At 39.6% G+C, this 27995-nt stretch overlaps 1 protein-coding gene across 1 annotated transcript in view; it reads left to right on the top strand.

Annotated features, from left to right (window-relative positions):
- PEX16 (peroxisomal biogenesis factor 16) overlaps window positions 1–27995 on the top strand; it is a 599892-nt gene that overhangs the window by 261877 nt on the left and 310020 nt on the right. The gene's annotated exons all lie outside the window — the stretch shown is intronic.

Below are 27995 nucleotides of genomic sequence, written 5' to 3'. Positions count from 1 at the left end.
TCTCACCATGGGAAGACTCCACCCATGTGGCCAAAAGCACATTCCACTTGAGCATTGACTTCATCAGGTACCATCTACAAAGGAGTGGATACCAGGTCCATTTCAGAAGCAGCCACCTGGTCGTCTGTCTGCAGCTTCACAAAACTCTATAAGCTAGAGGTCTTTTTCAGGTCTAGGGCAGTGTTTGCCCGGACTATTCTGTCTGGCCTCCTGGGCTCTTACTCCTCTTTTTAATCCTCTACCCTACTATGTCTACAGCTGTGGGAATCACTCATCTGTTACAAATACTGCAATCCTGACTCAGTCAGGATATAGTACAGTTGTGTAAGAACCTGCCATAACAGTAGATGTCCTACTGATCACTGCTGCAATATTCCTTCTCTCCCCTTCTCTTCTTTTCTCTTCTTTTTGGTACAGATACTATGTCTTGCACACACATTACCCCAGGGTATGACAGAACTTGCTTACCCTTTCAAACTAAGCCCCTGCTAGCTGACCAGCCTCTTTTCTCAGTTTTCTTCAGGCCGTTGCTGGCATGGAGATAGTTTGAGTATCTCACAAGTCTGTCTGATTTTTATACCTCTATGCCAACAAGCTAAAGTCATCTTCCAGACATATGTCCTAGGAATATAAAGCTTCAGTAGCCCGGCCAGACACCAGCAAGCTACAACCCATCTGCTATGAATACTGCAACAGTGATTAGTAGGACCTCTACTGTTATGGGTAACGTCTTATACATCTGTACTTAATTTATTCCAACAAATAAAATTCACAATTCTGATTTTCATTTTTAGTTATTTTCTAGCAGCAGCTAGAAGACTCCTAAACTTACAGTATTGTTGAATACTTCTTATTACACAAGGAACTGGAACATGTATAAGTATTGTTACCCTTTCTATCTTACAACTCTCAGACTGTAAACCTTTAAAAAAAGTCAGAAGCATTATCCACAAAGACAGCAAGATTTCACAATGTACAAACATGAGTTCAGTCAGTTTTAGAACTTTTTACAGCTCCAACAAATTATGGAGCAGCAAAAGCATAAGTATTTCCAAGTATAAAATTTTCAATGTAAATTGTTGATGTTAAACCAATTGATTTCAGAAATTGATTCCCTTTTTCATAAGTGGTTGGAACCATCTGATTAGTGTCAATAAAGGTCTAGAAGCTCTTATCAAAGTTGTTACTGCCAGAAATTATCGTCGTATACAATTTAGATAGAATGCTTTTATGTGTACTCTCCTCTTCAGTGATTAGAAACAATAAATTCATATATCTTTAGTATATTTTTTCTGATTTTCTGTACTATAGACCATTAAGTAGCCGTTTATTTGGTCTCATATTATAGATAGTCTATATATCTGAAATGTCTAATTTGGAGTTCTTTAAAATGTTATTCAAAGCTTAATACCTCTGCTTTATTCATCCAGTAATACCACATTATCATATTGATATTTTTTAATGTCTCTATCTTTTAAATTATAATGATCAGTAAAGCCTTTCATATGAGGTAATGAGAGTATAAGAAGTATTCAATTTATAAATGATAGTCATATAAATATAATTTCAAAAAAACTCTCAAACTTATTTTTATATATGTAGAATTCAATTTTTTTTCTGAGAATTCCCTTCACAGTAATCTTTTCATAACTATAAAAGTGGATCATTAACAATTTTAAGTTTAATTGTATGTTTCCTTAAAGTAACTTTTAATAATTCATTCATCTATATTTTCCTTCAGATAGAAATTGGAAGGGGGGGGTCTATCCAGATTATAATCATACTGAAAATTGCAGGTAAGGAGTATGATTCTAAATCAGGGAATTGGATTTTGCCATGTTCCCATAATATGATATGATTTTTATGAGATATTTGGCCTTTTAGGGTGCCTCATTGAGGAAAGTAATATATTTTTCTATGTTTTATTAATATTTTCTGAGGCATTCATGATGTTACTTGTAATTGTTATAACATCTTGGGTAATACTATAATTTTAATAAGCATTAATCTTTCTTCAAATGTAAAAAAATCAGATGTTACAAAAACATTCCATTGTTTGATCAAACATACCATTTCATCGGTGAGTTTTTCAAAATTATTATTAACAGTTTTATTGTCTGAGTACGTTTTTATTTCTAGATATTTATTACATCATTTCGCCATTAAGGTCGAGTGGGCGTTCGAAAGACATGCGTTGAATGGGTGTGCCTTCATTGAAGGTTGGGCGTCGGGCTGGCAACTCAACACCATAAAAAAAAAAAAAAAAAAAAAAAAAAAAACCTGCCAATCCTTAGCGGACCGGAGTTCCGCTGTGGTGACCCCTAACCGGGAAAAAAACGAAAAGACAAACAACAACAATATCTGCTTTTTTAAATAAAGACTTTGTTGGTTTAGTAATAATGTTTCAGTTTTATCAGTAAATTTCATTAATGATATCTGTTGGAACCTTCTAATTTCCTTATTTAATTCACCAGTTGAGTTATTTGGGTTTCCGAAAGTTAGTAAAATATCGTTTACAACCAGTTGGATTTTAGATTCACAGTTACTATTTATCTTAAAAGCTTTGATATTTGGGTTTGATCTAATACTGTTTGCCAAGGGTTCAGTTATGAGTACAAACATTAGAGAAGACAAAGGGCATCCTTGCTTATTTCCTTTGTTCAAATTAAGGTCCTGAGAAATGCAGGGACTGGTTTTCAAAGAAGCGTTAGAATCATCATGCAGTTTACTTATAATGTTTTCAGTTTTTTGATTTCCAGAAAAAATTTAATTTTTAAATAAATAAACCCAGTTAACGGAATCAAAAGCCCTATCATTGTCTAAACGTATTAGAGCCAACTCTTCATATTATTAGCTAAATCCAAGATTATAAATACTCTGTTGATGTTGCCATAAATTAATCTGTTTATGATGAAACCTGTTTGATCTCTGTCTATAATAGTTCCTATAATCTCTCTGTCTAGTAGTTTGTATGGTTGTAAATATATTATAATCAACATTAAGGAGAGAAATAGATATGTAAAATGAGGCTAAGTCCTTTTCTTTCCATTGTTTGACTATAGGTGTTAATAAGAATTTCCAAGAACATGGTATTAAATCCGTAATTTGTATTAATAAAAAGGCCTAGTACGTTAATGTAATAACATTTGATGGTAACATTTTATATACTTCTGCTGTTAGACCATATAAGTATGGAGTTTTGCTATTCCTACAGTTTGTAATGGCATCCTTAATTTCTTTACTTGAAATAGATTTATTTATTAATGATTTAAGTTAGATAGGAATATTTTTGTAAGTATAGCATCACCATGCAACTATTATCTATTTTTGTATTTAAATCTTCAAGGAATGTCTTAAAAATAGATAACGTGTCATCCATAGCTGATGTTTCTTTTTCAGTTTGGGACTTTAGAATGCTGTTAATATGAGCTTTTTTATTTATTAGTTTTTCTTGGAAACATTGAATAGTTGTGAAATTTGTTTCTTGAGCTAGTTCTGTTTTATGAACCAAGTCTTGGATTTAGCTAATAAAACTAAAATTTTTTGATATTGTACCCTTAGATTTTTAATGCATTCCAAATTTCTGGATTTATCCTTTTGTAAATCTAATTTAGCTTTTTTGTAATTTTTCTTAGATGTTTAATATTTCTTTATCCCATTCTCTCGGTTTTATGTTGACACAATTTCTCTATCTTTTCACTAATGTACATTTTTAGAAAATCTCTCAGACTGATGTTACTGTGTTATTATTTAGAGATACAAATACTTCAACTTGTTCCTGTTGATGCTTCTGAAATTATTTTAGTGTTTGTCAAGTGAAATGGAATCTTAACAAATAATTTGACAATTTCTCACATCCATTATTAATTCACATCCATTATTAATTCAGTACAGTGGTTTAATTTCATTTTTTTCACCCTTCAAGCCCGAAACAGTTTATTTGGTTACACAGTATTGTATATTAATTGGTCTGCTGTTTGGTGGATACTCTGGGTTATCTCAATAGTATTGACCCTTTTTAAGTATTCATTTGAGGGGCCACAGCCAGTAATATCCTTTTCAGCATTTGGGCTGTAATTGTCCCCTTTATTTGAACTGACTCAGTATAACATTTGTTGTTGACTGATATTGTCAGTTACTGTTCATAGATATGGATTTTACTTCCTTCATATCAGGTCTATCCGCTGATAGGGAGGACCTGAGGATATTTGGTCTTGGTCACAATTTATCTGATAGAACTCAGTGTATGGATCAGAGTAATTCTGAAACTAAATGCACAGTAGCATTTCAGAATCTATTTGGTCATCTTAAAACACTACGATCCAATATCTGGCATTCAAAATTATTCAAGGCCTATTTGGCAAAGGGTATCACTCCCAGAGGGTTGAGAATACGGATTCAACCCTTGGTCTCTAATCCAGACCAGGAACTTATGGACCAGTGGTCCGCCATCCAGCAGCAAGCCTATATTTCTTTTGTTGAAACCCTATCCAAATTTCATGACAGAATCATTGATTCTGAGATCCAAATAGTTTCGAGGCTTGTGGGTGAACTTAAACCTTTTGAAGGGGAAACATTTTTCCACACACAGTTAAATAAAGTAGCTAATGATCTGAAAATTTTAGAGGAACAATTACGGACTAGGAAGTTGAAAAAATTCCAGAGGGATGAAGGGGATTACCTTAGCAATAATCCTTTTGCAACCAATACCAAACAGGTTAGATTCACTCCTAGGGCTCAGAGAACCCCCAAGAGGAAAAGACCTCAGTCCATTTTGAAAAAAACAGGTAACCCACCGGTATCTTCCACTGAAGAATTTTCATCTGGTACAGATAGTGAATTTCCAAGCATATCCAGGTCACCTTCCCCGAAACGAAATCCAAATACTGTCCCTTTAGATTTAAATATAAACGAGGGGGGAGAAAACACAGGAAGAATTACCAACATAGACAGTTTACTGAAAATGGTCATGGAGAATTAGATGTTTCATCAAACAGTAATGTGCTCAATCTATATGATTTTGTATTATCCCCAACACACTTGTTGGTCCCTAATAAAGGGTTGTCTTTTGTACCAGGCTTCATGGTTTCTGAGGATTTGTTGGCTCAGGATGTTGCCTCCTTTTGTAGAATTTTGAACTTGAGATTATTTTTTGGGGATTCTGGGCATGACATGGACGAACGATTCACATACCACAAATCTTCTTTTGTTCCACCCATGCATCCACTGGTACAACAGTTTCAAAAAAACGTTCTCAATGACCTCCATTTTTTTGGTTCTGATATTCAATTTAAATCCAACAATATTTCTCAAGCTGAACGTGAAGCAATTTTTGAACTACAGAATAACAATAACATTGTCATCATTCCTGCTGACAAGGGGGGTGCAGTTGTGATCTTGAACTGGTGTGCTTATAACAAAGAGGCTAATAGACAGTTGTCTGATCCTAAATATTATTCCCTGATGGGGATTGATCCTACACCTAGGTTTCAAACACAAATAGAGGAATTTATACATTGGGCTAGGGATGAATGCATCATAACCTATGACACTGCACAACAACTTATTGTCAAGGATCCATTCACTCAATATATATATTTCCTGCCAAAGATTCATAAGGATCCTTTATCCCCTCCAGGCAGACCAATTGTCTCTGGAAGGGGCTATATTACAGAACCTCTTTCACTGTTCCTTACCAAACATCTCAAACCATTACTGGGTATGATAAGATCAAGATTACATGACACCACCAGTTTCCTTCAGATTGTTTCTGACAGCCAACTTGAGGAAGATTGGTTACTGTGTACCTTAGATGTTTGCGCTCTATACACCAACATTCCACATGAATCTGGACTTGAGGCCCTGGCTTTTTGGCTGAATAAGGCCGATTTATATCCATCTACTTTCAATTCCTTTTTGATAGAATCAGCCAGATTGGTCCTTACCAGTAATGTTTTCTCTTATTTGGACAAATGTTACTGGCAAGTTAAGGGTACAGCCATGGGGGCATCTTTTGCCCCAATTTATGCGGATCTCTTTATGGCTTTCGTGGAACACCATATTATTTATGACTCCACGACTAATATATTTTTACCATATATAGACATCTGGAGACGCTACCTTGACGATTGCTGGTTGGTTTGGACGGGTGAAATACATTTGTTACATGAATTTCTCATATATTTAAACAACAACATCTGGGGCCTGGTATTTACTGTTCAGTATGACTATCAACACATTACTTTTTTGGATGTTGCTGTGACCAAGCTAGCTGACAACACACTATCTACTGAGGTTTTTAGAAAACACCCTGAGTACAATACTATTCTCCATGCCTCTAGTTTTCACCCACCCCATGTCATACGTAACATTCCCAAATCCCAATTTATTAGAACCAAGCGTATTTGTTCAAATGATTCTTCTTATCAAACTCATAGGAAAGACCTTATCAACAGATTTAAAACCAGGGGATATGGTATGGATTATGTTCTAGCTGCCAGTAATATGGTTGAGTCCTATGATACAGACAATCTGCTAAAATATAATAAGCATGAACGGAACAAAGATCCTATCTTAAGATTCACGACCACATATGCCAGGAATTCCAATCATCTGATAGATAGTGTGCACAGACATTGGAACATTCTCAAATATGACCCAGATATAACTAGTTTCATACCAGATAAATGTCTTTTTTCCTTTCGGAAGGGCAAGAATTTGGGCTCCTTTTTCAATCATTTTAAACATGGGCACAGGCTCCAGGATTCTAACACCATCCAAACTACACTAACAGGGGAACCCCTGACAGGTTGCTATCCTTGTGGACACTGCATTAATTGCGACAAGATCAATAAGTCCAAACAATTTTCAAGCAGAAACTGCCCAGTAGTTTATGATTTGAGGTTTTTTGCAAACTGTAGTACTGACTGGGTCATTTATTTAGCCACCTGTCATTGTGGCTCATTTTATGTAGGACAAACATCTAGACCACTCAAAATCAGGATTTCTGAACACATTAGTAACATCAAGAACAAAAGGCAAAACAATGCCTTGTACAAACATCACTTAGAACATGCTTCTGCTAAATTTACCTTCATCATCATTGATAAAATAGCTGGCAGTAAGCACAACAAAACTGGATTACACTCCATTCTCAATACTAAAGAAAAAAAGTGGATAATCAAACTAGGGGGATTATTCCCACCTGGTCTCAATGAAAACCTCTGATTGAATCTAATTAATCAATAATGATTTTATATGTGGGTGTATATATACCTTTGTTCATCATTATGTATGTAACTAACACTGATGAAGGCTGTGGTTTCCTGCCGAAACCGGTTTGTTTTTTCTGTAATGATTTAACATTCATTACAATCTTATTTTGGACACTGTTTGCTGGCTCTGTGTATTTTTGTTCTATATTCTATGTTTGGTGAGCCGTGCAATTGCCCTACGTGCTGTTGTATTGTTCTTCTAATATTTCTTTATCCCATTCTCTCGTTTTTATGTTGACACAATTTCTCTATCTTTTCACTAATGTACATTTTTAGAAAATCTCTCAGACTGATGTTACTGTGTTATTATTTAGAGATACAAATACTTCAACTTGTTCCTGTTGATGCTTCTGAAATTATTTTAGTGTTTGTCAAGTGAAATGGAATCTTAACAAATAATTTGACAATTTCTCACATCCATTATTAATTCAGTACAGACTGAGTTATGATCAATTAATGGATAAGAAATGCTTTTAAATATGTTAACTTTTTCACAAATCTAAAGGAGTATAAATTCTGTACTGCATGGAAATGAGCAGTGTGTAAAAAGGATAGATAATTTGCTTCTGTTATTAAATATTTAAGGTTATTGTTTACTAACCATTTATTTAAAAGTGTCAGAAGCAGTTACTTTAAATTTTCTATTAGTATTTGAGTCAGATTTATCTAATATACAATTAAAATATCCCATTTAAATGTGATTTCTTTTCCAGATGCTTTGTAGAATTTATATATATTTTCTCTTACATTTACTGCTATTCATGGTATCCAGTAAAACTTTGCTAAAATGTATAACTTATTACTAAATAACAGGTTACAGTAGGGTACATTCCTTTAGTCATTAGTTTTACTTAGAACTTTATGCATACTCTGTGATCTTTTCCATAATATAGCTGTGACTTTTTTTTTCAAAAGAGGATATAGCTAGAGTTTCATAGTCTATACTATTCAAACATTAAGCATCTTTTCCTATCAGATGATTGTCTTGTAGAAATATGACATCACTTTCAAATACCTCATTAGTTTCATTTATTACTGCAGTTCAACCCATTTACATTAATAGATAAAAAGTTCAGCACATTCATATGTAATACGCAAGTCAGAAGTGATTAAACAAATATATTGAAGGTTGTGAATTTTATTTAAGATGTTAGTAGTAAGCTACTGTAACTTGTTTTCAGTCATTTGTTTACAAATAACAGTAAATAATACTTATTCCTTTCTGAGAAAGAATAAAAAAATAATAAATGAAAATAACTTTGGAATATTTTACTGAAACTAAACTATTTACATTTTATAAACTATTAATCAAGGAATATAGTAGTTCCTAACCTGCCTACCAGCCAAGGCAGATTACTTACTCAACCCAACTCTTTTATCATTGTTCTAATTCTGATGTAAATGTCAAACATTCTTTAAAAAAATTGGAAATGATTTAGAACCTATGGATGTCATAAAGCCTCTGCTAGAATTGTTGAAAATGCATTGTTACTGTGCAGCTGCCAAATTGTGTCCTGTGCTAGTGAATGGAAAGAAAATGTAGTGTCTCTCCGACTGTAATAGTACGGTCACCCCTGTAAAAGGGCAGTGTGTTAGTAGGTAGAACACTTTAATAGAAAAGGCTGATGAAATAGTGTGTATCCATTGAAACAAAAAGGGGGATACCCATTGCCCTGGTGGTGATCCATATTGTGTTTTGGAAGGTACTACACCCTGTAACAGTGGTATGATACCTAGCTCACAGTATAGTAATTGGGAAGGATGTCCTTCACTTCAGAGAGCTATGAAAACAGTGGGAAGAGGGTAGCACTTTGATAAACCATAGGTTCATAGGTAGGTACTAGGCTATCGACCCTGGGCCCTATACAAGCCCAGCCAAAAAGGTACCCTGGCTTTTGCCACCCAAGAAAATTATTTTCCTGTGCCACTGTCGAGCAGAGCCACAGAGTTGATCCCCGGGGTGAATTTCCTATTTCCCATCCAATCCAACTATGGCAATTACCACCTTTAACCTCTCTTGGAGTTCAGTATAACGGTCCTGTGAACTTTTAAGTGGGGTCTTACCTTCTTCCCACATTTCATTGGCAATGTTTAACAATGCCCTGGGATGTCTGATAAACAGAAGTTCAAAACGGCTAACCCCCACTGAAGCCCATGTCACTTCTCAGATAGCAAGTAGGAGGTAAGGGTAGGACCTGGTAACAATTCTTCCAGTTTTCCTCAGTCACATTCCATAACTTGGAATTTAAAGTAGCGTTGAAAAGTTCTAACAGACTGTCAGTTGGGGGAGTGGGGAATACTGAAGTTTTGAGTTGTTGTACCTTAAACCATTTTAAAGTTTTGAAGACATTTTTTACCATGGTTTCCTTAATGTGGGGTGGTGGTAGGATGTGGATATCTAGGGTAATTAGCTTATGGTCGGATCGGACCAATGAGGCGTTGACTTCAGGTGTGGAACACCAGTCACTCATGTTGGTAATGACTAGATCTAGGATATTGTTGCCCCTGGTTGGGGATGTGGATAAGTTGATCCAGGGCATTGGAGTTTATGAATTCCAGAAAGCGTTAAGCGAAGGAGTTGGTACATGAGTAGTTTTTCCAGTTAATGGTGGGGTAGTTGAAATCGCCCATTATTAGGGTGTTTGGTTGAACCCTAATATTTTCCAGTACATCAAGAAAAGAGGAGTGGGAATCCTGGGGCATGGTGGGTGATCTGTAGCAAATTACAATTTGGATTGCAGTTTTGCCCAGAGTTAGTTGCACTTGGATAACCTCGGCTGCATTATGTTGAGCAACTAGCCTGGAGGTTGGTTATCCTTAATGAATATGGACACACCTCCGCCTTTGGTGTTCCAGTCCAAGTTACATGGCTGAAAAGTTATAGCCTGGTAGTGCAGGGGTACTCTTTGTTGCCTTGAACCAGGTCTCAGTCACTGCACAGATATCGATGTTCTCCATTTTAAGCAGTACCTCAAGTGAGTGCATTTTGAGATTTAGACTTCTAGCATTGAGTAGCATTACCCTCAGTTTTTGCTTGCCTGTTCCAGACCAGGGAACAAGTGTTAATTTTAGATGTTCTTCGTGTTTCACTGTTGCAGTCATCATAGTAGGGTTATCCATGCTGGGGTAGCCCTCGGCCAGCCTGAATACCAGCGACTTAGTATTTCTGTGTCAGTTGCTATCGCTTGTAGACTGGCGTCAGTGGTATAAAGGAAGGCAACCAACGCCATTACATTAGTCTTTCTTGCCTTGGAGCCCTGAAGCAGAAGCAGTTCACATGAGTGCCAGTCATCTGCTACCTGAGTTTCCTTTCCAAACTAAAGATGAAGTCTTTAAAAGCTAAGTACCCCATTGGGGATAATTTTTTCTTGCACTAACAGATGTCAGAAGAAGTTAATAATTATCTTGCCTGTGGAAAGCAAATACCACACTGGAACTTCCACTCCTGCTGAGTCACCTGTCTAGGCCCAGACCACGATGTCCTGCGTTGTCTGATGTTCTTTGTGTTTCACTGTTGCAGTCATTACATTTGGGTTATCTGCTTGCAGATAGCCCTCAGTCGGCCTGATTAACAAAGTCTTGGGTCCTGAGTCTCTTGCTGTCCCTTCTTCCATGACGTCGGGTCGTCAGGGGTATAAAACATGCAGCCGACGCCATTACATCAGTCTTTATTGCCGTACGGTGCCCGAAGCAGAAGCAGTTCACAAGTGCTGGTCGGCCGACTCCTGAAATTTTTGTTTTCGAGTTTCAGAACCAAAGTCTTCATCTAAAGCTAAGTACCACATTGGGGAAACTTTTTCTTGCTCCTTACCGATGTCAGTAAAAGTTAATAATTGTATTACTTGTGGAAAGCAAATACCTCAAAGATTTTCATTTAAACTGTATTCCTTGACTAGGCCCTGACCACGATGTACCTTGCTGTCGGTTTTGTGCTTTATTTAATCAACGCACTGTCCGTCGTCGGTATATTTTGGTTCTTGGTTTAATTATCCAGAAATGTCATCGGTTAGCCATCCGACTACCTGGATTCCGAAAAAACGCAAAGATAGACAGAGACAGGTCACCAAGGTCCAAAACTGCCGACGATGCTTCTCCTAAGCCAGTCGCCAGTTTGCCGGTACTCAGTGAGGCGTTTTCGCAGCCCCTGATAACCCGCTACTTCTGATTCACAGGCCTCTACTGAGACCCATTCGGAGTCCGGTAGGCCACGAGATGCTTCAGCTATGGAACCCGCAGATGTCTCTACCTTGGATGGGTCCGGAGCCACTGTGCAGGCACCAGCATCCGAGGGTGTACTCAGGCGTACAGACTTGCATATTAAACTGACACCTCCTCCTTTACTTAGGCCTAAATCTTGATCTATGCCTAAAAAAAATGACGCCCAGGCCACATGCTCAGGCCTCTATCCCTAAAAAACACATGATAAGAATGGCTGAAGATCTAATAACTCTAATCCGGGGTAGCCAATCTCCCTTTCTAAGAGGCCTAGTACTGAAGTTGATTATGAATCTTCTGATCAGGATTCTGTTTTTTCTGATTCTTCTGATGGTCTGGATTTGCCCTTATCTACTTATGAAGATTCTGATACAGAAGACTCCATTCCCTCTGCTTCCCCTCCTGAGGATTTTTCTTTTGGGGAAACCTTATACTCTAAGGGAGCATTTCCACTGGGAAAGCCAAGATTTTTCTGATTTAAAAAAAGAGGCTTAGGGATTTCCTTCTTCTACCTCAGCATAGGCCTTTAGCTATTCCTCGTGTACAAGACATTGTTGATGATGCTTTTTTGGAATCTAGTTCTGTTCCTGATTCCTTGCCTCCTGCTCCCAGAAAACCTGACCGATACTACAGGGTCCCTGAGTCCACAAGTTCCTTTTTAAAAATCCTATTGCAAATCCAGAGACTATTTCACAGGGGCCCAAGGGCATTAAGGCTTCTACTGCTAAAAATCCTTCCCCCTTCTAATAGAGACTCCAGGGCGCTGGATAGATGGGATAAGAAGGTTTACACTTCTGCAACCTTGGTCATTAGGGCTTTAAACTGCCAGTTTCATATGTTAAAGTATCAGCATCATGTTATTGGACTGCTTAAACAGAAAATGATGTTGATTCCGAACTGTGTGGAAAATAAAGAATTACAGGATTTAATACATTCTGCTGAACAAGTTGGAAGACATACTTTGCAATGTGGTTTTGATTCATTAGAGGCCTCTAAAAAAAGTATCCGAGTCACGAAGACTAAAACACACAAAGAGTTTATTCAAAAGATAAACGTTAAGCGCTTTTCGTCGCTCACAGTGTGAGCAACTTCTTCAGACAGTTGACAATTAATCTAATTAACAATTTATACCCTCGTCACTAAACCCACATGGTTTATAGATCAATTACGGGTTAAAGTGATGGGGTTGCATAAACAAGTAAAGCAGCTCATAGTGTACATTAAAAATATATATATAAAAGTACATGCTTATAAGTAAGCGTTTTACTAAAAGAACATGTATTTATTACCTAAAAAATACACTATTCAACTCGCAAATAATCCTAAACAGTGTATGTATATATGTAAAAAAGCAGCCTTTAAAATATATATATATATATTAACAATGTGTTTATGTGTGTATATGTAATATAATACAGTTAGACAGTTGTCAATAATGGCAAGCAAACTACTAGAGTTGTATACTAAAGTGAGCTCTCTTCACAAAGTGGTTCTATTCACAACATTCAAGTAACAAAATTTCATCAAGTTTGTTTCAAACTGTGAAACCTCTTAGGTGAATAGTCGCTGCAGTTATATAGTGTCCTTCTTTGTGTATATTTTATATTGTGTGTATTACATTAGAAAAAGCTTAGACAACACTTCGCAAAAGTCGACAAACAGTACACAATTATATATGCAAACAGTTCTAGTTAGTTAAACTCATTTTACTAAATATATTTGGGAAGTTTTAAACATGTATGCAAAAAGTATGTAGAAAGAATGTGTACAAAATTTTTTTTTTTTATATATATATAAAAGTGTATAAGTATATTTAAGTTGTCAAGTTAATAAATTAAGTTAGTAAATTAAATTACTTATTTTATTTGTTTATCATATAAACTTCTCAAAGTATAAATATATATAGTAGAATAGAATATAAATATATAAGGCAGATCCATGTAATACAAATAGAATAGCCTTTCAATAATGTGTATTAAGCCACTAGCCAAAATTAGGTATATATATCATATTTGTCATTACACTAAATAGGTAAAAAAGAAAAAAGAAAATTTGTTTAAAGTTGAAAGTAAAATAAATAATTGATAATGTCGAATCAAGTAAAATAAAATAAAGTAAAACTATAACATGGGTAAACATGTTAATTAATTATTTCCTATTCAAGCTCCTTAGTTTTAATAAACAACTAATATTGCAATGGTCATTTAGACCTGGGTAGACAAATGCATTAGTACGCCATTGCCAAGTCAATTCACGTTCTTCTAGTAACAAATTGTAAGGTCCACCCCTGATGTTGGTCTGAATCTGGTCTAATGCCATAAATTTAAAATTGTGGCCTGGATTGACTAAAATATGTTTAACTAAAGCATTTTCTACTTTTTTGTTTTGTATAGCATATGTGTGTTCGTATACTCTTTCTTTGAAATGCCTCTCAGTCTTTCCAATATAGAAAGCTGGGCATGGTGTACATGATGCCACATACACTATAAGTTTAGAGTGACAGTTTAATTTATATTTAACTTTGTATTTTTTGTTATTGATAACTATATGTTCTCCACTACACATATGTTTACACATGTTGCAACTTTCACAGGTTGTCATACCTTTCGTCCTACTAAAGTTACTCGTATTGTTGCCTTCTAAAGTGTTTTTCAAGTTGTTCCCTCTTCTATATACAATCCCAGGCAGTTCAACTAATTTATTAGAAATGCTCCTGTCTTGTTGAATCAGACTCCAGTTTTTAAATAGTAGTTTCTTAATAATATCACTATCCAAATTGTATGTAGTTATGAAACTGAGTTTAAAAGCATTATTAGATTCTGTTACTTTTTCTAAAGTTCCTACTTCCTTTAGTAGGTTGTCCTGGTTTTCCCTGATGTCTAAGTCGACTCCTCTGTCAGCAAATTGGTTGAGAATAGGAAGTATAGTACCATTAGTTCTTTTAAGTCTCACTTCCTGAACTATCTCATCTACAAAGTCACAAGGGTAGCCTCTCTCACAAAAAAAGTTTGTAAGTAAATCGCATTCAAGCTCAAAGTCACTAATATAAGTAGTCATACGAGCTGCTCGGATTAGCTGGCCTTTCACAATAGCTTTCTTTTGGGTGGTCGGGTGAAGGCTAGTATAATGGAGGTACGAGTTGCAGAATGTTGCTTTCCTATGTATCTTAGAAAAGTATTGGTTACTGGCATGGTCTTTGGATAAATTCACGTCCAAGTAATCAATAGATTCTTTTTGAAAATTGGATGTGAATTTAAAGAACTCTGTAGTATTGTTAAGGTAGTATAAAAGTTTTTCTGCTTTACTGTTGTCTCCTCCAAATAAAATAAAAATGTCATCAACAAAACAAAAAAGTAGAAAATGCTTTAGTTAAACATATTTTAGTCAATCCAGGCCACAATTTTAAATTTATGGCATTAGACCAGATTCAGACCAACATCAGGGGTGGACCTTACAATTTGTTACTAGAAGAACGTGAATTGACTTGGCAATGGCGTACTAATGCATTTGTCTACCCAGGTCTAAATGACCATTGCAATATTAGTTGTTTATTAAAACTAAGGAGCTTGAATAGGAAATAATTAATTAACATCTTTACCCATGTTATAGTTTTACTTTATTTTATTTTATTTTACTTGATTCGACATTATCAATTATTTATTTTACTTTCAACTTTAAACAAATTTTCTTTTTTCTTTTTTACCTATTTAGTGTCAAATATGATATATATACCTAATTTTGGCTAGTGGCTTAATACACATTATTGAAAGGCTACTCTAATGAGAGGCGGCCCCTGGGAAGAATGGCTTGAGTTTAAAGAACTATGGTGGCAAATTTTATTAGAAGCCACCAAACAGCCTGGCCTAAATGAATGCATTTCTTTATCCCCTGTGCTGAAACTAAGGGCAGGAAAAATATAAATTAATACATGTAATAACTTAAAAAGAACAGCAGGTGGTGCCATTGCATTAAACACAGTCCCTAACCAAAACAACATGCATTTTAGAATATACACTTCACCTTATTTATGCATTGAAGCTTTTATTATATTATATTATTATATTTTATTTATTTATTATGTGGTTAAATTATTAAACTACTAATTTATCTAGAATAGCATGATCAATTGTCTTAAAAGTTTTTAATTTTGAAAATGTTTAACATCATTTATTATACTCAAATTCTCTCTTTCTAATGAGCCCCATTATTTTTATTGGCTTAGCCAGAATGCAAAAGTTTTTACTGGTCATTTGATTTTAAATCTCATTATATAAAGACTAATTAAGTTTTACTCAATTGTCTGATGAAGTCTCACTGTTTAGTGGACGAAAACGCATTGTATGGTTTTAAAGCGTTTATATCTGGTTGGATTATTTGTGGCTTTCTTTGGAGATCTAATAAAGTGCGGTTACTTTGGTGCGCTTTTTCCTTTTTTTGTGTTTTGCTACTCTATTTGTATTACATGGATCTGCCTTATATATTTATATTCTATTCTACTATATATATTTATACTTTGAGAAGTTTATATGATAAACAAATAAAATAAGTAATTTAATTTACTAACTTAATTTATTAACTTGACAACTTAAATATACTTATACACTTTTATATATATAAAAAAAATTTTTGTACACATTCTTTCTACATACTTTTTGCATACATGTTTAAAACTTCCCAAATATATTTAGTAAAATGAGTTTAACTAACTAGAACTGTTTGCATATATAATTGTGTACTGTTTGTCGACTTTTGCGAAGTGTTGTCTAAGCTTTTTCTAATGTAATACACACAATATAAAATATACACAAAGAAGGACACTATATAACTGCAGCGACTATTCACCTAAGAGGTTTCACAGTTTGAAACAAACTTGTTGAAATTTTGTTACTTGAATGTTGTGAATAGAACCACTTTGTGAAGAGAGCTCACTTTAGTATACAACTCTAGTAGTTTGCTTGCCATTATTGACAACTGTCTAACTGTATTATATTACATATACACACATAAACACATTGTTAATATATATATATTTTTAAAGGCTGCTTTTTACATATATATATATATACATACACTGTTTAGGATTATTTGCGAGTTGAATAGTGTATTTTTTAGGTAATAAATACATGTTCTTTTAGTAAAACGCTTACTTATAAGCATGTACTTTTATATATATATTTTTAATGTACACTATGAGCTGCTTTACTTGTTTATGCAACCCCATCACTTTAACCCGTAATTGATCTATAAACCATGTGGGTTTAGTGACGAGGGTATAAATTGTTAATTAGATTAATTGTCAACTGTCTGAAGAAGTTGCTCACACTGTGAGCGACGAAAAGCGCTTAACGTTTATCTTTTGAATAAACTCTTTGTGTGTTTTAGTCTTCGTGACTCGTTGGATACTTTTTTTATCGTTGACTTGGTTTGTCTAACTACTTGGCTTGTTTTTCTCATTAGAGGCCTCTTGCAGGGCTGCTGTTACTGGGTCTGCTCAGACGGCATGCTTGGCTCAAGGAGCAATCTTTGCCTGATCATGTTAAAGCTAAATTGTTGGATGCTCTTTAAATCAGGACCGCCTGTTTGGCAACAAGGCTGAGAAAGTTTTTAAAAAGATGGAAGATAAAGCTAAATCTATGCAAACTGTTAAAAGATTTTTTACAAGTTCAGACTCCTAGATTTAGTAGACACTGGCCCTCTAAGAATTGGTCCTTTCCAGCCCCTTCCATGTCTTCTCAAGCAAAACCCCCAGGTTTCAGTCCCAGAGGACACACAAAACTAAGCAGGGGGGCCTCCACTTCCAAATCTGGGAATAATAAGACTCTCCCCTATGGTAAACTGTCTCGATGACTTCCTTTTAAAATTTCCAAGCACTTATCAGCTGACTGCCCCTTTGGGGGGAAAGATTGCTCTTCATGCAAAGAATTAAGAACTCGTTACGCAGGACAAATGGGTTTTAAATATGGTATCCCAGGGATACAGTTTTCACTTCCACACATTGCCAACACCAAGCGGGTGGCCAGACCTACCCCCAAATCAGTGGGCAGAGACCCAAAAACAAGTACTTTCTCTCTTAAGCATGGGGGCTATTCAACTGGTAACCAGAAGAGGAAAAGGGACAAGGTTTCTACTCGAGACTTTTCCTGGTACCCAGAAAAGACAATTCATGGTGTCCTATCCTGGACCTGTCTACTCTAAACACCTATTTGGAGATTCCAAAATTCAAGATGCTAACTCTTCACCAATTACTTCCTATGCTAGGCAAAGATGCCTGGTTGGCAACACTAGATTTAAAAGAAGCATACCTGCACATCCCAATCAGGGAATCTTGCAGAAGATACCTACACTTCAAAGCAGGCTACACGCACTGTCAGTTCTCTGCACTGCCCTTTGGCTGATCTACTGCGCCCATGGTATTCACAAAGTGCATAGCTCCAGTTATTGCATTTTGCAGGCAAAGAAATATTCAAATAAACCCATATCTGGATGATTGTCTAATTCAGGCAGAAAGCCAGGACATACTTTTGAATCATCTGGCCTTTGTACAAAGGGTTCTAACTTGTCTGGGGTACACCATAAATGAAAAGAAATCACACCTGGTACCCTGTCAACAAATTATATTCCTGGGAGCAAGCTTGAGTACAACTTCCCAGAGGGCTTACCTCATGCCAGTGAAACAAATTCATTTGACAAACTACTTCAAACAAGTGGCCACAAAAACCCTGCTATCTGCAAGACAAATACTGCAAGCCTTGGGGATCATGGCCTCCTGTATTCTTCTAATTCCATATGCAAGACTGCATATGAGGAAACTACAGTGTTATCTAAAAAGCCTATGGTGTCAACATTCTCTAGACCTGGAAACAATGATTCCTATCATACCTTGCCTACGCCTAGAGTTCCTTTGGTGGGCAGAGGCCTGCCACCAAAACAAGAGACTACCTTTCACGCCACCCCCTGCCACCAAAACCCTAACAACAGATGCATCAGACTATGCAATGGGGGGGGGGGGCTCACCTGCAGGGAAGTGCATTCAGGGCAAATGGAACCCAAGCCAAATGCACCTACATATCAATCAAAAAGAAATGTTAGCTGTACAGAATGCTCTGACAGCCTTCAAGGACCACATTCTTCCAGGACAACTAATTAAAGACGGACAACACCAATGTTATGTGGTACATAAACAAGCGGTGGGGTACACATTCTTATCCCCTCTGCAGACTAGCCATGGCATTGTGGAACACAGCCTTGAGCTACCAAGTGCACCTACAAGCTCAATTCCTGCCACGAAAATTAAATACACTGGCAGATGGACTAAACAGAAACCTCATGGAAACTGGAACCAAGTATTTTCAACATGTTGACAAGCAAATGGGGGAGCCCAGATTTGCCTCTCCCCAGAACTACCAATTGGACAAATTTTGCACAAGGACTCCCCGTAAGCAAGCCTGGAAAGTGGATGCTCTGTCCTTCAGCTGGAAAAACCTATCAGTCTATGCTTTCCCTCCTCTGCCTCTGCTCTCCAAAGTACTACTAAACCTCAAACGGGACAAACCAAGGATGATTTTGATTGCTTCAGACTGGCCGAGCCAACACTGGTACCCCCTCCCGTGCAGTGTGTCATGGTTATCTCCATGGCACCTGCCTCAGACTCCTTCCCTGCTGTCTCAGCAGGAGAACCAGATTCTGCACCCTCAGCTTCAAACACTGAACCTTGCAGCCTGGCTAGTTACTTAATCTCTCCTTTACCATCCCTCAGCAAACCTGTGATTGATATCATTTTAGAGGCAAGGAGGCCTAGTACTAGAAAATCTTATGCTGAAAAATGGAAAAGATTCTGTGCCTGGAACCAATCTCAAGGGATGAGCACAGCAGCACCCAATTTACCTCAGATTTTACAATACTTAACTGAGATGCTTCACAAGGGCCTGTCTTTTTCCTGCATTAAAATCCATGCCTCAGCCATTTCAGCTCATTATAACACAGAACCACCCCTCGTCTCTCATCCACTGCTCAAGCAGTTCCTCAGAGGGGCCAAAAACTTGAGACCACCCAGGAGAGCTCCATCCTAGCCTGGGACCTTAACTTAGTCTTGGAGAAACTCACTCTTCCTCCTTTCGAGCCAGCTGCTACTGCAGACTTAATTTCTTTCTTGGAAAACAGCTTTCCTTTTAGCAATCACTTCAGCTAGAAGGGTATCTGAATTACAGGCCCTTATGACAGTGGAGTCTTTCATCATCTTTCATGCGGACAGGGTGTTCCTCAGAACCAATCCATCCTTCTTGCCCAAGGGTGGTATCCAGTGTGGCTGTTAATCAGTCCATTCATTTGCCAACCTTTTTTCCCAGTCCACAGAATAAAGGGGAACGGATACTGCATTCCTTAGATGTGCACAGACAGCTTAGATTCTACTTGGACAGGACTAAACCTCAAAGGAAGTCTGAACAACTGCTGGTGGCATTTGCTGCAGGGGCAGAGGGGAAGGCTATTTCAAAGCAAACCATTTCTAAATGGATAAGCCATTACATTCATTTCTTCTGTAAGCACCATGGAAAACCTATCTCCCAGGGGATCAGACCTCACTCCACCAGGGCTGCATCAACCTCTACAGCCTTTCTCAGAGGCGTCCCTACCAGGGACATCCTAGACGCTGCTACCTGGAGTTCTGTACATACTTTCACCAAGCATTATCATTTCCCAATTTTCTCCAAATCCAGAGCTGGCTTTGCCACTGCTGTCTTGCAGGGCCTTATAGCTGGTCCTAATGCTGTATAAATCCATCCTCCCAACCATAGCTTTGGGAATCTACCCAAATGTAATAACTGCAACAGTGAAACACGAAGAACATAGTACAGTTGTGTACACTTACCATAAATGTAGATGTTCGAGTGTGTTCACTGTTGCAGTCCTGGTTACCCTCCCTCCAGCCCCCTAATGTCTTTTGGCTATACCTCTACTTTCCTTTATTATGCTTTAAAAGCCTTTTTGGTGTATTTGCTTTTTTGTTGGAGGTATATCTTTGTGCTTTTATATTTAATTGCTTCCCATTAGGGAGGAACATGACATCTGGGGCAAGAAAAACTGATGTAATGGCGTCGGCTTCATGTTTTATACCCCTGATGTCATGGAAGAAGGGACGGCAACCGATGCAGGACCCAAGACTTTGTTAATCAGCCCGACTGAGGGCTACCTGCAAGCAGATAACCCAAATGTAATGACTGCAAAAGTGAATACACTCAACATCTACATTTATGGTAGGTGTATACAACTGTACTTTCTGTGCTTTGTTCGAATCCCGATATGGCTTCCATAAGTCATCTGACAGCAGATCTGCCAAAAAAAGTAAAGATAAAGACAGAGAGAGACCATACAGGACTAAACCTTCTGACGACGCTTCCGCCAAGCTGGCTGTCAGTCCTCCGGAATTCAGTGAGGCACTTTTGCATCCCCTGATGCCCGCTTCACTTAATTCACAGGCCTCTACTGAGACGCTTTCGGAGTCCGGTATGCCGCAGAACTCTTCTTCTTCTTCTAAGGATCTTGTGGTCATCTCTACCTTGGATGGGTCTGGAGCCACTATGCAGGCACCGGCGTTCGAGAAAGTAATTCGCAATACTGAATCCAGACATAAACCAACGCCTTCTTTCACAACTACCATTCTCTCTAAAATAAGTGAGTTCCTTAAGCCTAATGGTTGAACCACCCCCAAGAAACCGACTTCCAGCCATTCTTTGGCACCTGCTCCCTTGCCTCAGTCACAAATGCTTAGAATGGCAGAGGACCTTATTATGCTGATTAGGGGAAGCCAAGCCACTCCCTCAAAAAGAAAAAAGATGTGTCTCCAGAAGTTTTGTCTGAACAAGAGCCAGATGAATCTGATGCATCTGACTATGAAGACATGCAGCCCCCTCTCTACATATGAGGATTCTGAGGCAGAGGAATCTATTCCTTCAGCCTCTCCCCCAGAGGATTTTACCTTTGGGGAAACCCTGCATACTTTAAGGGAACATTTCTAATCGGAGAGTCAAGACTACCCACAGTCTAAAAAGAGACTCAAGAGAGTTCCTGGACCTTCCACAGCACATTCCCGTAGCCACCCCCAGTCCTAGATGTGGTGGATGATATCTTCCTTGAATTCAGCTCGACTCCACATGCCCTCCCTCCTGCTCCCAGAAAGCCAGACAGGTACTACAGAGTCCCTGACTCTCACAAATATCTCTTTAAAAACCCAACTGTGGACCCTGAGGTCATTACTCAAGGCCCAAAAGGGGTTAAATGTACTTCAGCTAAGAAACTCACCCCCTCAGACAGGGATTCCAGAGTACCGGACAGATGGGGTAAAAAAGTATACACCTCAGCTACTCTTGCTGTCAGGGCACAAAATTGTCAGTTCCATGTGCTTAAATATCAGCAACATACCTTGGAACTCCTTAAACCAAAAAAATTCCTCCTTTCCTGCATTGGCATATTCTAAAGATTTACAGGAATTAATGCACTTGCTAGTCAAGTAACTGAACACACTTTGCACTGTGGTTTTAACGCCCTAGAAGCTTCTTGCAGGGCAGCAGTCACTGGATCTGTCATTAGAAGACATTTAAAGGACCCCTGCCAGACCATGTCAATTCAAAATTGTTGGATGCACCCTTGCACAAAGATAACTTATTTGGTACTAAAGCAGAAGAGGTGTTAAAAAAGATGGAAGAAAAAGCACCATCTTTGCAGACTGTTAAAGATTTCTTACAGAAACAGCCCCCTAGGGTTCTGCAGGCATTTTCCTTCCAAACATTGGCCCCTTTCCTGCACCTAGTAAACAGGGCCAGCCTAGGTCCCGTGGAAACAGACCTCCTAGACAGCAGTCCCACAGTTTAAAGAGATCTAAGAAGTGGACTGCCTCCACTTCAAAACCAGGGAGTTCTAAGCCACCCTGTTATGGTAAAATCTCACAATGAGTCACCACCTCCCTCCCTTCCTCGCCTCTGCCCACCATCACATACTCCTAGGAGGAAAACTCTCCTTTCACTCAAGCACCTGGGCCACCATTAACAAGGACCAATGGGTTCTGAACATTGTGTCAGGGGTACAAATTCTCCTTCCACACCCTTCCAACCCAAAAAAGGGTTCCCAGATCTGCCACCAAATCATTGGGCAGAGGCTCAAAAGCAAATCCATACCCTGCTTTCCTTGGCTGCAGTAGAACACATTCCTGTAGAGCAGATAGGCCAAAGCTTCTACTCCAGACTTTTTCTGGTACCCAGAAAAGAGGGCACCTGGCACCCCCTCCTCCGTCTATCCATTCTAAACACCTTCCTGGTGATCCCAAAATTCAAAATGCTCACCCTCCAGCAGCTTCTACCCATGCTGTCTAAAGACACTTGGCTAGTCACCCTGGACCTAAAAGAGGCCTACCTCCAGATTTCCCATCAGGGAGTCCTGCAGAAAATATATTCGCTTCAGGGCAGGATCTCAACACTTTCAGTTCTCTGCACTTCTCTTTGGCTTATCTACTGCTCACAGAGTTTTCACAAAATGCCTGGCTCCGGCCATTCTTTTTTGCAGACAAATATTCAGATTTACCCCTACTTAGACGACTGCCTTATTCAGGCAGACAGCCAGGAAAAGCTGCTCAAAGACCTGACCTTTGTAAAGGACCTTTTAACCTCCTTAGGGTACACAATCAATGAAAAGAAATCCAAACAGGTACCCAACAAAAGGATAATCTTCCTGGGAGCAAGTCTGGACACAGCATCCTAGATGGCATGGCTAACACCAGAGAAACAAAGTTTCCTTTCAGCCTAATTCTCTCAACTGGCCACCAGGCCCCAGCTTTCTGCAAGGGAAATCCTGCAAGCCCTGGGGTTCATGGCATCTTGCATACTCCTTATTGCATATGCCAGACTGCATACGAGTAAACTTCTGTGGTATCCAAAGAGCCTTTGGTGTCATGATCTGGAAACATTTACCTATCATTCCTTACCTGAGGAAGGAATTTCTTTGGTGGGCAACAGCCTGCTCCCACAGCAAGGGACTGCCCTTCTCCCCATACCCTGCCAGCCAGACAGTCACCACAGTTGCATCAGACTACACTTGGGATGCACAACTGGATAGCAGGTGCATACAGGGCCAATGGAACCCCCAGCAACTCCCCCTGCACATCAGTCTAAAAGAGATGATGGCTGTGCAGCAGACCGTGATAGCTTTCAAACCCCTTTTCTCTCCAGGGATTTTCCTAATCAAAACAGACACCACAGTGATGTGGTACATCGACAAGCAGGGAGGGATTCGCTCCTACCCGCTGTGCAGGCTGGCCATGACCCTTTTGGTTCACAGCCTCTTCCATGCACCTACACCTGTTAGCACAATACTTGCCAGGCTCTCTCAACTCCCTGGCAGACCAGTTAAGCAGAAAACTGTTGTACCTCCAGAGTGGCAGCTCAACAGAAACACTTTCTAAATAATAACTCAACGTTTCTGCCTCCCACACCAACCATCAGCTCAGCAAATTCTGCACTAGGGAACATCATTGCAGGGCATGGAAAGTAGATGCCCTGTCCTTCCCCTGGGTAAACCACTCAGTCTATGCCTTTCCTCTCCTCCCTCTCATTACCAAGGTACTGATCAAAATAAGGGAGAAAAAAACAAGGGCCATTCTCATAACACCAGACTGGCCCAGGCAGCACTGGTACCCCTTGCTGCGCAGCCTGTCCCAACTGCCCCCATGGAATCTTCCTCAGATTCCTAACCCAGAGGGAAGGGGAATTCATGCACCTCCAATTGCAGACACTCCGATGTCCTTCAAGGATGCATCTGCAGTCATAACATATGGGTTGTCCTGCCTCAGGCAGCCCTTCGGTCGGCCGGAGTCCAAAGTCTGGGTCTGGCCTCGGCTGATGTCTCACTTCACCCGACGTCATAGCTCCTGGGGTATAAAGGCATCAGCCGACGCCATTTTCCTCAGTCTTTCTTGCCGCGCGGTGCCCAAAGCAGAAGCTGTTCGCAAGTGCCGGTCGGTCAGATCCAGAGATTTCAGCTACTGAAGACTTCTAAAAAAGCTCTTGCCTCAGCCGATGTCAGACAAAGTAAATAATTGTTTAACTTGTGGGAAACAAATACCTCATAAGGATTTCCACTCTTACTGCCTTCCTTGCCTAGGCCCAGACCACGACGTATCAGCTTGTTTAGCCTGTGCTTCCTTCAACCGACGGACACTTAGACGTCGGTCGGAGTTTGCTGAAGAGTTTTTTGGCTCCGCTTTTGCATATAAAATGCCGTCGGAGACTCCAACTACACATTTAGCTAAAAAACGCAAGAAAAAGGACCGACACTCGCGGCCTGCGGTTTCGGCTGAAACCACGGTTAGCCCTACTGCGAGTGTCTCGGTTTCGGCTGAAACAGAGACCTCGGTTCTCCCTTCGGCCGAAAGCATGCCTCCGACAACCGAGGCCACACAGGCCCCGGCTGAGTCGGCTACAGAAATTCCTACTGAAGAACCAGGCACACAAGATTTGTCCGACACCATTCCGTTGGACATCTCTACTCCTGCACGTGGGGCAGCTAGACCCCCTGCTTCTATGTCTATCAAGGCCTTCTCCAGGGCTAAAGCAGCTAAACTTTCCAAGGCCTTACCTACAAAAGCTCCCTCTCACAGACCGTCCTCAAGTTCTCAGATTCTCAGCCTTGCTGAGGACCTTATTTCTCTGATCAGGGGATCCCAACCTCACCCAGACAGGGCCTCACAACCCCCTCCTGAAAAGAGGCCTAGGGCTGAACCCCCTGAACCTCTCTCCTCTGACTATTCCTCGGATGGTTCAGATTTATCTGAACATCAAGAAGGACCATACACACCTTATGAGGATTCTGATGCAGAAGACTCCATTCCTTCTGCCTCCCCTCCAGAAGAATTTTCATTTGGGGAAACTCTACACTCAATGAGGGAACACTTCCAATGGCAGGGTCAGGATTTTTCTGATTCTAGGAAAAGGCTAAGGACTTTTTTTACACTTACCACAGCATAGGCCTTTTTTTACACTTACCACAGCATAGGCCTTTAGCCATACCACCTGTACTGTCAGTTGTTGATGATGCATACAATGATGCCAGTACTGCCCCTGATTCTCTTCCCCCGGCCCCTGCCAAACCTGACAGATACTACAGGGTCCTGGATTCTCACTTCCACTTGTATAAGGCCCATGCTGCAGACCCAGAAACCATTTCTCAGGGCCCTAAAGGTGTTGCAGCTGCCTCTGCCAAAAAACCCCTACCCTCTGAAAGAGAATCCAGAGCATTAGAGAGATGGGGTAAAAAGGTTTATACATCTGCTACTCTTTCTGCCAGGGCTTTAAACTGTCAATTTCACATGATACAGTACCAGGAATTTTTGTTAGATCAGCTGAATAAAAAGCTGTCCTCTCCTGAACCTTTAGACCGTAAGCCACTTCAGGATTTGGTACACAACTCTCAGCAGGTCAGTAATCATTTCTTAAAATGTGGCTATGATGCACTGGAGGCTTCATTTAGATCAGCTATGACTGGAGCAGTGATTCGAAGGTATGCCTGGCTAAAAGAACAATCCTTGCCAGACCATGTTAAGTCTAAACTCCTAGATGCCCCTATGGAGAAACAAAGTTTATTTGGCTCCCCTGCACAGGAGGTTCTAAAGAAAGTGGAAGAAAAAGCAAAATCTGTCCAAACAGTCAAGGATTTTCTGCAGGTCCAACCTCCGAGGTTCAGCAGAAATTGGCCTTCAAAGAATTGGTCCTTTCCAGACACCTCCAGAGCACAGAGAGGCAGAAATAGACGCCCAAGAGGCAGAGGTCAATCAAGGGGTGCCGACAGGGGTCGTCAGTGGCAACCTGCCAACCAGAGAAGTGCCACCACAGCTGCGACTGCAACCACTTCCACAGGACAGACACAATGACTTGGCTCTGATTCCGCCTACCAGGGAACAACTGGAAGCACCCTTGGGCAGAAAACTAGCTTTATTTTCAAAAAACTGGCATTGCATTACAGGAGACAAATGGACTTTGCAAACAATAGACAAAGGCTACAGGTTTCACTTCCACACTCTACCAAAAAAGAGAGGAATGCCAAACCTTCCACCAAGCCAGAAATCAGAGGCTCTAAAACAAATCATCAGCTTACTAAGGATGAGAGCAATAGAAAAGGTACCATCTATGGAACAAGGCCAAGGATTTTACTCCAGACTATTCCTTGTACCAAGAAAAGAAAATCAATGGAGGCCTATTCTCGACTTGTCCGCACTGAACACATATCTCATTGTTCCAAAATTCAAGATGCTGACCCTACAGCAACTTCTTCCCATGTTGGGCAAGGAGTCTTGGCTGGTGACTCTAGATCTCAAGGAGGCATACCTGCACGTCCCTATACGACCAGATTGCAGAAGACACCTCAGATTTCTTGCAGGATCAGAGCATTATCAATTCTCAGCATTGCCCTTTGGCTTATCTACTGCGCCCAGAGTATTCACGAAATGCCTGGCATCAGTAATTGCACATTGCAGGCTTCAGGGAATTCAAATCTACCCATACCTGGACGACTGCCTAATACAAGCGGACAACAAGACAAAAATAATAAAGGATTTGGCCTATGTCATACAACTGCTGCAAGCCTTGGGATACACAGTCAACATACAAAAGTCAAGACTAGTGCCATCCCAAAGGATAACATTTTTGGGTGCAGAACTGGACACAATAACTCAGATGGCTTTTCTCACAGAAGAAAAACAAAAGCAACTACCAGTCTACTTCATGGCATTAACAAGACAAACTCAGCTTACTGCAAGGAAAGGCCTGCAGGCCCTGGGTTACATGGCATCCTGCATAATCTTGATTCCACATGCCAGGCTGCATATGAGAATTACAATGGTACCTAAGGAATGTATGGTCTCAACACAGACACAGTCTAGAAGCCCCGATACCAATCATTCCATGCCTGAAAAAAGAATTCCTGTGGTGGGCTCAGGCCTGCCAGATCAACAGAGGATTGCCTTTCCACAAACCACATCCAAGGCAGACCATCACCACGGACGCCTCAGACCTAGGCTGGGGGGCACACATGGAAGACAAGTGTATCCAAGGCCTATGGTCCCAAGACAAGCTGAATATACACATAAATCTAAAGGAGATGCTGGCAGTGAAGCATGCAATCGAGGCATTCAAATCATTCCTCCAGCAAGGACACCTGCTGATAAGGACGGACAATACCACAGTCATGTGGTACATCAACAAACAGGGAGGCACACATTCATACCCTGTATGCCGGATGGCAATGGACCTGTGGAACTTAGGCCTGAATCTCAACATCCAACTGCAGGCCAGATTCGTACCAGGAAAAGAGAATTCACTAGCAGACAGCTTAAGCAGAACTACCACGGATGCTCACGAATGGATGCTGCATCCGGACATCTTCAAAACCATAACAAAGAAATGGGGAATGCCAGAGATAGACCTGTTCGCCTCCCAAAAACTCCAAAAACCCCAACCAAACTGGGAA

This window comes from Protopterus annectens, chromosome 9.part0, assembly GCF_019279795.1.
Source record: "Protopterus annectens isolate FY-2018-M chromosome 9.part0, PAN1.0, whole genome shotgun sequence".
Taxonomy (NCBI): Eukaryota; Metazoa; Chordata; order Ceratodontiformes; family Protopteridae; genus Protopterus; species Protopterus annectens.
This window is presented reverse-complemented; position numbering and strand designations above follow the sequence as displayed.